Source organism: Chamaea fasciata, unplaced genomic scaffold (assembly GCF_029207755.1).
Source record: "Chamaea fasciata isolate MVZ Bird 193981 ecotype frontalis unplaced genomic scaffold, bChaFas1.0.hap1 SCAF_3, whole genome shotgun sequence".
Taxonomy (NCBI): domain Eukaryota; kingdom Metazoa; phylum Chordata; class Aves; order Passeriformes; family Sylviidae; genus Chamaea; species Chamaea fasciata.
This window is the reverse complement of record NW_027094088.1, coordinates 55,285,768-55,300,492: the sequence shown is the minus strand read 5'-3', so window position 1 is coordinate 55,300,492 and position 14,725 is coordinate 55,285,768. Positions and strand designations below refer to the sequence as shown.

Sequence of the window (14,725 nt, the reverse complement as noted above, 5' to 3'; positions counted from 1 at the left end):
CTTCAAAACAGTTTTAAATTGAAAGCATTTCATGAGAATCATTAATGAGTTCTTTGGATCCACTGTTGCCCATGTGTGAAGAAAGAAAATTTAAAGGAATTTCACAGTGACAGATTACAGGAAGTTTATTTCCTAGCACAGTGCCAATTTTTTGTTGTTACTCCCTAGGGTTTTCATTGGATTTGAAACCTTGAAGAACAGTCAAAAAAACAGATGAATGAGGGGAGAGAACTCCTCAGCTGGAGATGCTAACCTGGTGAGAACTTAATTGAAATCAATAGAGGATTAAATGAAAGAAAAGTTTATAGTAAAAAGAAAATATTTCAGTCTGAGAAAAGGCAAGAACGAAATTCAGTCTTTTGTAATGGAATTCATTCTTGTGCTTATGATAGCTGTGAACCCTGAACCTAATATGTTTTTTTTCTGAGGATTGTATCTTTTTTAGCTATTGCAGAACTTTTGAAGTGAGTTCTTTGGACTTATGAAAATGGGTGGGGGTGACCTCCATATGGACTTGCTGTTCAGCTTTGAAGCTTGCTTTCTGTTTTCTTAAGCACTTGTATCTTGTGTCTAAACCATAAAAGGTGAGACTCATTTCCACAGAAGGTGTTCTGGCTAGGAGTAATTATATACCTTCTTGGCATATGCAGAGCTATACTGAAGCCAAGATAAAGAATAAAACCCTTCCATGACTGCAGTGTTCTGGTGAGTCTATAAACACCCCTCACAATTACTTCTACATGATTTTAGATTAATTTTCACAAAGTGTGTTCATTCCTCATATCCCTTATTATGGCTAGGATATTGTATTTCATATTGGCTTCTCAAAGATTTCAGGTGCTCTACTGGTAGAGAAAAAGAAGAATTTAAACTGTTTCCCTACCGCTTTTCAGGGAGTTTATAAGGACTTCATGTTTCTCTGGTTGCTCTGTGATGCATATGCCATAATGAAAATAATGAATAAGAAACTCCTGTTCATGGACATGCTTGTGGAGAGCTTTGGAAATGAAGAAACTTTGCATGTTTAAATTTTCTTTCAGATAGGTAGACAGGAAGAAAAGTGTCTTGAAAGAGATTTATAGCTAGGAATATATGGACCAAAATGAAATTAAAACCTCTCAAAACCTGCTGACAAATAAAACTAGTCACTTGTATTATTTCTAGTGTCAGGAACTACAGCCTGTGATCTGTTCTTTGCATTTTTAATGACTCTAGAATCCCTATCCTTCGCTTTCACAACCACCTATATAGCAGCACACCTGATTTCATGAACACGCTGAATCACAAACACTGATAGTTTGTTGTCCTAGAACATGTGAGGAGAAGGAAGGTGCGGTCATTTTCAGACAGTCCCACTGCTTGGCACCACATACAGCAACAGCAGGATGAGCAGACACAGCGGCTTTAGCTGGAAGGTGTGAGCACAGCATGCCATGAGGGATGCACCACTTAGGAGTGCTTGCTCTGCCTGGCCACACCACAGCCATAGGCACAGTCAGGACTGTCTTCAGCAATGGCCTGGTGCTCCTGGTTCGAGCTCTCTGTGAGCTACCAGTGGTCACAGGTGAGGGCAGAGTGCTCTAAAACACTCCGTGAAGCTTTTAGCTGACTAAAGTTTCAATAGTTTATAGTGATAAATTCATGTTTTAGCAGTTGCTCATGAGAGGAAAGATGCAGAGGTTTCTCTCCAGAGCCTGAACTCCTGTAACTTGCTTGATGACAGAAGAGAGGGCTGCTCTTGCAGGCAGGCACTCCAGGCTACAGGGCACCCCAGGTTTCTGCTGGTGGCACTGACTGTCAGTGCCAAACCTGTGGGGAGGGAACCCATCAGAACAATCAAAGCAAAAGAAAATCCATATTAACTGTAAAACTTCTCTTTAAAGTAGAGAGGATCAGTTCACAGTGAGGGAGCTAAGATGTAAGATTGAATGCCATTTTTTATTTTTAAAAAAATTACTGCGGGAAAACAACTGACTGTTATGAAAATGGATAGGTCTAAAGGAACTTTAACAAAAAAAATTATTCAGCCGTCATGAATCTGTAGACTGGGAAACTGTGTTGCTTACCAAAAAGTTGTTAGGAAGGACAGGCACAGGAGATAGAATCATAAAGAGCTCATAAAAGCCTATTTCCCTTCCAACTGTTGTCCCCTGCATTTTCACTTTGTTAGAGCTTCAAACCTTCAGATCGGCAAAGACTTCCATTGGTTTCAAGACTCAGGGAAATCCTGTATATAATTCCCAGGTATCGGGGGGGGAATAAATAAAAAAAAAATAAATCAGTGTTTCCTTACTTAGGAAAGCATCTTACTAAGGAAAACTGATTTCCTTACTTAGAAATTCCACCTGCTATTCTGAGACTTGAAGTTACAGGTTCTTTCTTTACAGCATGCCTTAGGTTTATAGGTGAATATACAGAGTTCTAGATGAGGTTAATAGAAATATCTGAAATGGAATATTTTGTGGTTTTAAAATTCTGTCTGTCTCAGCTTTAACACCAATTAGTGTTTTAGAGCAAAGTTCTGGAAATCTATCTTGGAGGAGCTTCCCAGAGATGTTAATGAATGTAGAGATGCTTTCTGTGAAGAAATTAGTATGTTAACATTGGAAATAGCTTTTTTAATATAAAAAGACACGCAAAACTTCAGTGAAAGAGACATAAGAAACATCATGTTCCATAAAGAAAGCTGGTTAATAGTCCTTAGAAGTCGACGTCAATAGAATTAAGAGCCAGAAAATCCTCACTACTCAAATTAGACCTCTTTGATATGCATATTGCATTTGTGAATGATTATGATTAAATATTTATTAAGTGACATAAGGAAAGCTGGTTCTCTTTACTTTTCTGAAAATGAGTCATTTCAACAGACTAACATTATCTGGTCTAAGATTTTAAAGCTTAAGAAGGAAACTTGTAATAAAACAGAATACATTCAAACAGATAAAGATGTGATGCTGAGAAAAATTGAAACACTGGCAATGCCAAGTGAAAAACTTGAGCTACAAGACAAATTAAGGCATAGTTGCCTTGGAGACATGCCTTTCCTATAGGTGATATACTGGGGTCAGAACATCAGCATTCTTTGAAAACATGTGGGTGTTTTTGGATGCACAGTGACACAAATTATCCTTTGAGTAGAGACAGAGTTTTCCTTGAATATTTTTCCCTTGTGGATGCAAAAAAAAAAAGGTTTCAAAATGGACTCAGTAGCTGAGTTGTGCAGAGACTGATAACTGATATCAGGCAGAGCCTACTAACAGCTGAAAACAATAGAGGTAAGAAGACAGCACTTTCCATTTCTTTTTACGCTTATGTTTCCTCTAAACACAGAAGAATTACGGAGATCATCACGTCATATTATTTTATTATGCCTGTACACTTTCAGTGCTCATATAGTCAAGATAAATGAAGCTGATTTAATTTGATGCTCCTTTTTAAATGTTACTGAAATAAATCGGGAGAAGAACTTCTGTCTCTTGACTTCTTTTCTATACTTCCTAAAGGGACAATTATTTTTTCCATGCACTGTAGAAAGTGACTCATATTCCTACATATTTCACTTACCTGGAAGTTGCTTTCTGTGAAGATGTGACATTTTCTTCTAACTTTATTTTTTATTTTGGGCGCTTAGCTGAGATATCCTCTAAAATATTACCACATAAATTTATCTCAATTCATTAATCTATGTCCCTGGTGGGAAATAAGAAAAGACTAATTTTTAGTCATTTTCTAAAAAAAATGCTGGGTAGACATGTGTCGTATTTAATTTACTTTTAAACTTTGATGCCTAATACCATATTTGAAAAAAACATTGCATTGAACAAATATTTTAAAATACATGCTTGGTTACTTGGTTGAGCTCATAAATAAATGAGCATCTTGACACTTCCACAGAAGTTGTGAGAGGTGTGAACAGATGTAATATTGAGAGTTCATTCACCTCATTCAGTCCATGCAAAGGTAAAGTCAGGCATACTTGTCTATCCAGCAAAGATGTTTTTTCCAACCTGTTCTGTTGGAAAACAAGTGCTGGAGTGAGAACTTTAAAGTTTCTCCTTATTAAACTGTTGTAGAGTTTGGATACCCTTAGTCTTTGAAATTATCCTGATGTAATTTTGATCTGCATATTCTCTATTTATCTCCCTTGAAACTGAAATGCATGTTTCAGCTGGTGGCTATTCCCGTGGAAAAAAAAAAAGTTCTGCAACAATTCTGTCTTTCTGCTTAAATGTGGATGAGATATTTTCTTAGTCTGAAGCAACATTTCGCTGCCTCCAAAGAAAGCACCACATCAGTTACACTTCTGCAATATTCAAGTAGTGCAAGAGCATTTTGTCTTGCTGTTCTTAAATCTCCATGTACCAGAATGCCTTTGTCTTGTTTAGAGGTCATGCAAGGTGAACTTTTCAAAACCAGAGTAAAAGAATTCTCTAGTGCAATGGTTTACCAGGCTAGAGACATTTGAGACAATTTTCAAAAGGTATATAATGGATATTCCTGCAATGTTTTATGTTAAAATGCTGAAACTAAAAGGAAAATTGACCATGAAAAAAGACAATGGCTTTTTGAATGGGAGGTAAAAAATACTATTTGGTTATTTATTAAAAGATTTGGAAATAAAGCTCTCTTTTTGTCTAAATGTCACTTCAGATGTAAAACAAACATATTTTTGGGATTCATAAGTGAAAATCTGGTCTTTTGTAAAATACTGCAGCAAAAAAAACCCACTGTCTAGTGTTAAAACATAATTGGAATTGTCAGTGATGTGTTTCCTTTCTATTGAAGGGTTTAGTCCTGAGAATTTTTCATAATGCTCTAAGTAACCATTAAATTTCAAATGGAATCAGTCAGCCTCTCTGCTGTCCCTGAAATAAGACTTATCATATTTATCAAAAGCTGGAGCTGGATAAAATGTTGAATAAATGAATGAAATTTGCATTCATACAGAAATTTTCATCTGCACAGAACAGAAAAAAAGTTAGAAAGTGAAAAAAAAGATCCTTTCAAATTAAAGATAGTACCTTTGCTAAGCAGTGAGAGGTGATTGATATTTATTATTCCAGGAGGGGGAAGATTAGAATTCAGCGGAAAGAATCTGACTCAGAGAACATCCAATGAAAGAGTGGTGTTTATTATTTCTCATTCTGGAATGGTAAACAGCCTCTTAGCTGTGAAGTAGTTATCTGTGCTGCCAGCTAGCTTAAATAGCCAATACAAATGGGACATTTCCTCAGGTCACCTTTTGACCTGCTGTGGTTATTAGTAATCTCATTTTGAAATTCATTTATTTTTCGTATGTTATGAAAAGAAGAGCAAGTGTAAGAAGGTTTAGGAGGAAAAATTAGTTTGGTGGTTTATAGAAAGTTGATTTGAGGTTCAAGGGATCTGCTTAATTGGTGTGCTGGAATGGTTTTGATGAGCTAACCATGGCTGGCTTGATGGTGGCTTCAGAAAGAGCCCACATTTGGGAGCAGACATGGAGCTGTTCCCTGGTCAGGGCTCTGTCTAACCTGGGCACATCACAGAGCTGTTCGAATGCAGAAGAAAGGAAGCTGCAGAGAGTCTGCCAAATCTTCCAAACATACCCTATCTCTTTGTTAAAGCTTCTTCAAAAACATTTGTCCAAATTTTCCCCAAGTACATGGGGATTTTTCTTTTACCATCATAAAATAGTGGATATAGACCATTCTCAAGCAGAATTCTTTCTCAGCAGGGCTTAAATGGCCAAGAATCTAATCTAGTCATGTGCACTGTGATAGAAAAATTAATAGAAGAATTACAGGTTATTCAGATTAATTTTATTGACTAACATATGTAAAATCTGCTGCTCACTAGTGCATATCTGTTTGCAACAACTCATGCTCTTTCTTTGAAAAGAAGACTCCTGATTCATTTACAGGCCTAAGAAATCATAAATATAGAAAAAAATATTAGCAGTGAGTACAACAAAGCAATTCTTAAGGGGTATCACCAGAAAAATGTACATTTTGAAGTAAACTGTTTTTTTCTTTTACATGCCACAAACACCCGAAATATTAACACTTTCACTGCTGTTCTAGAAAACATAGACTTCTAAAGAGTGCATGTTTATATTCTCTATTGAAAGTTCTGTCTTCTCCTGGAGAGCAGAAGAATTATATACTAGTCTGTAAAGATGATACATGTATATTTTACAACATTAATTTTATGACAGCACCTCACTAGCTGGATGTTCTATAAGACAGAAATTATTAAATGTTTCTAAATTTACAGTGTCAGAGAAATTACATGTAATAATACTGTAAGAACTGGAAAAGTTTTTCTATCATACATATAGATTTTGAAAGATAACTTTACATTATAAAAACATGAGAGCTCTGGAAAAAAAAACCCTATACACTATCATGCAAATATTGACAGAGCAAATAGGCAAATATGGTGATGTATTTTTCATATAGTGATCCTGTGAAAGATCTGTAAAATATTTAGATTCAATCAGAAGAGAATTAATGAATAAAGGCAATTAATGTCATATAATTAAGTGTAATCTTCATAGTTTTGTAAAGTTTTTAAAAGCTCTGTTGAACAATTCCTGTATCATCTGTTATGAGATCATGAATTCAGCTGATAAAAGCAGCTCTAGCAATGTGTAGGCACAGGGCTCTGATGCTCACTAATCTGAATACCCTCCAGGTCTAGCCAGATAGTTTAAGCTTTTTAAAATGCTTTATTCCAGTCTGAATAAACCTAACATTCAATATTCCATTTTGGAATAGAATTGTCATTTTTTGCATATTCTTAGAATTTCAAACCCTGTTTTTAGTTAGCAAACAAAAAGTAGGGAAGTTCTCAATGTGAAATAATGAATAGAATGCCTTATTTCAATATCTCCAGTTGATACATTTTTCCTGTCACTAGTACTGAAAACTTGCACAGGTACTTTGACCTAAGTTTTGTTTTGGAGGAGTCTTGAGTTTTAATTTCACTTTCTGGGTCAATTAGCATATCTCCAAAGACCTACACGGTAAGAGAATGAAGAATCAAGCCCCTAATGTTGCAGATGAAGAGAAATTCCCCATACCTAAAAGTTTTTTAAAATTGACATTCCTTGCCTGTTTAGATCATATAGATATGCTGGATTTTAGTATTGGACTATATCAGATACATTCCCATTAAAGAAGTCTGTATTTGCAAGCCTGACAGAAAGAAATCTAGAAAGTGAAAAATATATTACTTGGATGATACTACTAAAGAAAATTTTTATTTTAGTCTCCTCCTCTTTCCTGTGTGAAAAATACCGGGGCATGAAATGAGAAAGTATCACAGCCTGCATTTCCTGTCGAGAAAAATATGACTTCTCCATGAGACAACCTGACATATCCACTTACTTCTGAGTACATGATTTCTTTGGTTCTCAGTGTCCTTCAGGCCAGTATGACACTGAAGACTTGATCAGCTTTGTCAATGTAATAATCAAAATCTGAGCACCTAAAACACATTATCCACTAGAAAAAGAATGTTTATTTCTGTGTTGATCGCAGCATGGCACCAAAATGAAATTCGTAGTATTTTCAATGGAGTCCTCATTTCAAGGGTAAGACATCACTAAAAGGGGAGTCAGAATCTTACCATTTTAGGATTAAGTGGCTGTACATGGTTGCTCAGTTTGGTACTGCAAAGGCACTGAAGTGTAGGGTTATGGTCCAGCTTACTATCATGTTCTGGAGTTAATTCCCAGTTAGAGATCACTGGGGTTCTTCCTCCCTCTGTTTCCCAGGATTTATATCTTAATCCTGCCTTATTACACTGGTTTTGTAGATAAAACACTTATTTTTCCCTCACGATCAAATAAGTTTTTATTTGCTCATTTGGTTGGTTATAGCCCAGTGTGTTGTTACAGTTATTTCAGGGCTTGATGACAGTTACTTAGCCGATTCTTGTGTACTTGTGGGAGCTTTCATTGATTTATTCATTTTTAATTACTTCATGTGGCTTGTTAGCAGCAGTGAAACTTGTGTAAGTTAGGAATAGAATGAAAATAGAAAGCAGAAGATGCATGACATGGAAGTATATAATACTTCAAAGGCACAGCACTTAATTGCAAGTCAAAGGACCATAAAAAAGCCTTTTGGCTGATAATAAGGCCAAGATACAGATATATGTCATATCTGAACATGCAAATTAAGAGCACAGTTCTTAATGTTACAATTTTTAAAGCAAAAATAAATTAAATTATTTCTAGCCTCTAAGTTAATTTATTGAAGTTATTCTTGGTAATACCACTGCTTGTCTATTATTTTACGTTCTGTGGTCATGCTTACCTACATGTGCTAAAAAGAAGATGAAAATATCCTCATTTGGAATATTATAATCAGAAATCATTTGGAATTACCTGAAAATGGATATTTCTACTTTTAAAATAGGACTTAAATAATGTCACTCCTATCAAGACACTAAGTCTTCAGCTTCCACAGGTGTAAACTCTTAGAGTTCTTACTAGATTTCCTGTGGTAGAGTGGAAGTTTTCAATACAGACTTAGATAAACTTCAGAGGAACTAATAAGTCAAAAGAGAGTCCAGTAAAATTTCTGTTGGAACAATATTGCCAAAAGTACAAATGAGCTCTCAGAAAAAAAGCAGAAGAGTAAAAGAGGCTGTTGATTTACACTAATTCTTCCCAAAGCCATTGCAATAATTGAGGCATTGGCCCAGATAATTTTAAAGAGTATTCATTCTAATATGTATTTAGAAAAAAAGAATATGTAAATAAGTAACATCATACTCAGTGTTGCTGATGTAGCTGGATGGTGCAATGACAGGTTTGAAGTTTTTGGGTTTATGTCTGCTTGAACTGCCCAGCCTCCTCTAGAAGTTCAGAAGATGCTGTAATGCACCTTGCATTCACAAGTGAAACTGTCCCTGGAACTCAGGATTTACTTCCCAGAAGTTGTTTTTTTTTTTCCTTTTGCAAAGTCAGGCCAGGGATCAAAGCCTGGGACTTAATGCTCAGGCACTTTTGTGTGCAGCATAAAAAGACAGAAAAGGATTTCCAGGCAGAAGCTTCTGCTCTACGTCTTTTTTTCACATAAAAGTAGGTGGTGGAGCTGTCTTTTCTGGTTGCAAATCAGTGTCTCCATCACATCTTCATTCATATGTCTTCCCTACACATGCAGAAACATTTCTCTCCTTCAGGCATGGAAGATATTCACAACTCTGCTGATACTGTTCAATTGACTCATCTCTAAGTTAGCAACTATGTACAACTATTTTCCCTTATTGTACCTATTTAAAGTACCCAGAAAAATGTTATTGTGTTTCAAAATCTCTGTCTGTATACCCTTGAGATCCTACCACGATGTAAAGCTGCAGGAGACCTCCAGAACACGTATCACTTTCGCTGCTGTCACAAACTACTGGACATTAGTAAATACTTCCTTGGCTTGGACTTCCTTGAGCTTTCAAATCCATTTATACTTTTTAAATCCAAACTGACTTGGGAAAATTAATTCTACCTTGTGATTACAAAAATCATTAAAAATACCCCTTCCTGATTATCTTAAATCTGTTGCCTTGTATTACCATATGACTCCCTCAGCTCTTTGAGGTCAATAGCAATTTCTTATATCCCTTCTTCATGTGAATTATAGTTTTCAATGCTGTTATCTTATGCCTCCTCATCTATTTAATTTTTTAGATAAAGAACGTGTTCAATCTTGTCATGTAGAGAAGTCATTCTGCACCTCTGATTATCCTTATTGAGCTTTGATGTACTTTTCTTTTACACTGGCACTTTTTGAAATTGAGATGACCAGAACTTCTGGCAATATGCCGCTACAGATTTAATCCTACTTCATGCATTTCACAATAGCTATTGTCTCATTTAACTTGTGTGAACACTTTAAATAGAAAAGTTGGCATCTGATGACTAACTGTTCCATTAGCAACTCATTTATATCAGCTGTCTGCGTGCAGAAGCATTAATATTAACAAGACAGTGCTGTGGAAAAATGTATTACAAGTGGAAATCAAGTCAACTGTGTGAATTTGCTGAAGGATCTGTATTGGTGTATAGGTTTTACTTCCAGAGAGAACAAATGCAGCGCATTCACAGCACTTAGGAGAGCAGATGTGCACAGCCAGCAGGCTGTGGCTTTTGGGGGGAACTGATCAAACTCCAAAACCAGTCATTTTTGTGCTAACAGATTTTCAGTTGCTTCACTTAGCTAACTGCTAAGCTTCACACAAAACCATGTTTTTGTCTCCAGGAGGCTAAAAATAACTTGGAAGACATGAAGAATAAAGTAAAAAACCAAAGTGAACAACACAGCAAGAGTATACAGGAAAATCAATGCCTAATCTCTTTTCAAATGTGTTTCCAGTGCTTTGGTGAATCAAATATTTAATTTTAACTGCAAGTAGCATCTATCACTGGACCTCTCTTAGAGACAAAATGAGATATTTTCCTAATGGCTAAGGGGAAGCACTAGAGACATAACAAGAAATATTATGTAGGCATGGTGTATAATAACACTAAAATATTTCTGACTTAAATGTGTAGCAGGACTTAAGTAGTTTAGAGAAAAAAATGGACTGTAAGAATTTGGGGGTTTACAACTCAGATGTCATCCTGTCTTTTCTGCAGGATCGTGAGATCGAGTTGTGGAGCTCCCATCTTCCAGGATTTATGGAATTTGCCATGGGGAGAGCCAAAGCACAGAGTCCACTGAGGGGTTAAGCTGCTTCTGGACCTGCCAGGTGCTTCCAGATAGTATGATCACTGTGTCTACTTCAGGGTAAAGAGCCACATGCTTGCAGAAGTGGCTGAGCCAGTGAACCTGGAATAGAACTTGCAAAGAAAATGCCTAAATTTTGAAAGATGGAAGTATAAATGAAGCAGATGACAAGATCATGGATGATAAAGCAAAAGGTGAGAGGATGTGGAAATGGAAAGAGATGACATCTAGGACCCACTCCACTCTTCCTCCCCTCCATATATACTTTCACATCTTGATAAACATTTCCATGGTATCCATGCTCAACAGAAACAACATTTCCCTTTTCCTTCTCTTGCCAAATATAAGTCTACAAATCACTGTTGAAATAGAAAGGCTCATTGCATTTATCTGCATATTTTTTACTTCAGTTTATACTGTGATTTGTATGTTTAACATTCTTTAAATGTAAATTCATTATCTTGACTGACTAAATATAATGCTGCAGCGTGCCACAGACAACTACTCTACAAGGGAAAACATTTCACAGTATGTTATGAATATAACTACTCTGTGATAAAGATATCCATATCTCTAATTGAAGTAAGATAACTTCTGCTTCATGTTAAAAATAAGAGTTAGTGGGAAAATAACCAACACTACCCTACCTTGCAAGTGTAAAATTTAAATACAGGACTGAATAGACAAAAAAATAAACATACAAAGCAATGTATAGTTTACTTGCTATGAATAATGAAGTATATTTCTGAGAAAAAGAAAAGAACTTAAACTGCATAGTGTTTAATTCATAATGTGAACCAAGGAGCATTATGCTGTCAGAAACACAGTTGCTCATAAGTTCCTCAGCAGTTTTCAAAGAGTACTGGAATTCAGGGTGTGAGTTACATATCTGTTGGTGTAAGCGGATTTTTTTCTCCATCTTCTATGCCTGGAGAATGTGCTTTTCTTTTATTTCAGACATTAAAAGTTATCAACATGAATTAAAACTCACAAAGTTCTTTGTATTGCTGAATCTACTTTTTCTTTCTGACAAGATTGACAAAGAAAAAAATCCTTACTCAACAAATAATTTTGTCTCTTTGCATATATATTTTTGTTGTTGTTGTTGTAATTTTCACAGTTTAAGGTGATGTTTTGGGGGAACTGGGAACAAAGCACTGTTTTCCAGAACAAAGATTTTAGGCATAGAAAAGAAGGAATAAACTGCTTCAATTAATTTTAATTTTTTGCAGAAATTTTACTGTGACACCCTGAGGGTTGAAACTTTGCTGTCAATTTGGTAAATATTGTTGGTTTCTACTAAGCTTTACTTAGCTTGCCTTCTGCAGGGGTGAACAGTCCGTGCAATGATTTCTCCTAATGAATTTCTCTCTACAGATCTCCTGCTATTTTTTCATCTATTCTATTTTTTTTTTTTTAATTTTTTTTTTCTCTGCCAGATACAGCACAAAGATTCCAAATTGTAGAGGGACAGTCTGGAAGAAACCAGGAAATTCCTGCGACATAATCCCTCACAGCAATTGATCTGTGCTTTTGAACCTCAGTGTTTGCTGTCAAAAGACACAAGACATCCCATAGACAAAGGTTTACTGTGTCTTCTAGAAGTGTTGTTTCACAGAAATGGCCCTCTCCTATTTGCTTGCAGTTATTTCTGTTAACTGAGGTGTGATCATAAATTTTTTAATAAATTCTGTGAAAGACAGTAACTTTTTGTGTCAGAATTTCTGTCTTCTAAAGTTTAATGAATTTTTATTGGATATTTCCCATGTTTTTAGAAATAACACATGAAGAGTCAAACTTTCAAGAGTTAGAAGAAGCTAGCATCCCAGTTCCCAAGAATGCATGAAGTGAGTTCTTAGACATAGAGCCAGTACTTTATATCCAAAGACATTGCTGTCCAGTTGTTAGCATTGAAACATATAATCATAGAATGATTATATGCAGGTGCTTTTATTGAAGAGCTCTGGGAATCAGGGGTACAGGATACAGACCCAAATGTGACTCTGACATGGATTCGAGATGGACATGTTTTTATACCCTTTTGTTATATAACTATATATATTAATTATTAAACCCATACTGTTCTGTTGTATACATTGATTTTATCCAAGCATGAATTCTTGTACTTTCCTTCAGGCCCCCCAAATATCGTTTCTCATGATTCTTGTTTAATATAATAATCATATTCAATTACCAAATAATCATTACAATTAACAATCATATCGTTTATCATATAATGATTATGCAGGTGCAGTTTCACATGATCTAGTAAAGACAAAACCTAACCTTTGTTTTCAGGGCCTATGTAGTTTTGGCTCCCTTTCCAAGGCCTATCCAGGTCCAACCTTTCTTTCCACCTCCCCTGAATCTATTGTATACAGTTCCCATGATTTTTAGAAACATTTTAACCCTACACTATCCCAGTGAGACTCTGCCTGGACTGCTGCAGAAAATGGAACGGCTGTTTTCAGTGAGACAGAGGGTTGCCAGATATGTCTTAATTTTTACATCTAGATGCTGAAACTGGTTTCAATACTGCTTTCTGCCATGAAGATCTGATGGTGATATTGAACAAATAATATCAATGACACTACTGAACAGTGGTTTTGACAGGTCACTAGTATGTTGATAATTTACAGAGTATCTGAAAACCTGCAGATACAGTCAGTGAGAGCTGCAATTTGAGCATATAAAAGAAAATGCTATCTGAAAAGCTAGTCCTGCAGCATCTCAAATTGGTGCTTCTAATTTAATGTGCTCTTGTGGAATAAGTGTTATTTTACTATAGTCCCCTCTCAGGAATATGTCAACATGTCTTGCAAAATCATTCCTAGAAAGGTTAAAATCATTTTTGAAGAGCAAATGCTGTACACATGGTCTGCGAAGAAAAGCTAATTATTAAATTCATAATTTTTTGTTCATAGATGTATTTAAGTAGCAAGCAGAAAACGAGCAATAGGGCTGCATGATGGACAAAGGGAAACAATAAAAAGGTGTGCAAACTACACTGAATGAGCCAGAGTATCTGTAAAAAGCAAACATGGCCTCAAAAGAATGTTGTCTTTTTTATGGAGTGGTCAATTTGAGACTGCACTAATAGATGTAGGAAATACAAGCAAGAGTGCATATGCTTTTAGTGTCCTAATATTCTTTTAATTAAATTTCATTGCATCTAATTAAGTATCTTTTAACAGCAAGATCAAGAAATTGTAGCAGATGGGGATGACACAAGCTGAAATTCCATTGGCAGTGGACAATAATGAGACAACTTACAAAGCTTGAAATTTGCCACAAAAGGTCATTTGAAATAGTTTGGGGATCATTTAATAATGAACACATTCATTTTCAGAATTTTCTGTACTGACTCATGTGCAAAGCTGAGGTATAGTGTTGTGTGATATGTTAATTAAAAACAATCTATATTTAGTTATAAAGTGATAAGGAATTTAAAGATGCGTACAGCTTTTGAGTGGCTTGATCTTATTCGTTCATGAGGGAAAGCATTAAGCCAAAAGAGCAAATTCGAGCAAAAATTCCAATTTTTAAGAGGTTTTCTCTTCAGTCTTACAGCTCAAAGTTTTCCTGTGTGACTGTCTAAAATTTTGCACCAGATTTTCGTCCAAAGACACTGGTCTTCTTCAATATCTTTAGGTGAAACATTTCTTTTTTTCAAGGAAACAGGTTCACTGTTGCAACTAAATTTCAGTACATCTATTTAGGACTTAGTCCTTGAACTTGTATATTCAAGTTTCACCACCTGTCCAACACTTTTAAGAACTTTAGTGCAAACTAGGAACTTTAAATTTATACAAAAGTGACATTTATTCAGAATGTTGTTCCCTGCATTTGTACTTGCTACTTATTTTAATCTTTCAACAGTTCCTTTGTCTTGCATTCCTTTTCCCTTTAGACCCCTTGCTGAGGTTGGAAGTTAATAATTTAAGAACATCTTTTTAATAATGTCTGTTGAATCGATATTGCAAACTTCATTGCTCTTAATGAGATGCTGAGAT

The 14,725-nt window shown here is 35.5% G+C and overlaps 1 long non-coding RNA gene across 1 annotated transcript; it reads left to right on the top strand.

The window, feature by feature from the left end:
* Positions 1 to 183: 183 nt before the first annotated feature.
* Positions 184 to 12,414, top strand: LOC136286919 (uncharacterized). Its single transcript, XR_010720025.1, has 3 exons — positions 184 to 256; positions 10,622 to 10,906; positions 12,152 to 12,414. It is a non-coding gene; the product is annotated as an uncharacterized lncRNA (long non-coding RNA).
* The last annotated feature ends 2,311 nt before the right edge of the window (positions 12,415 to 14,725 follow it).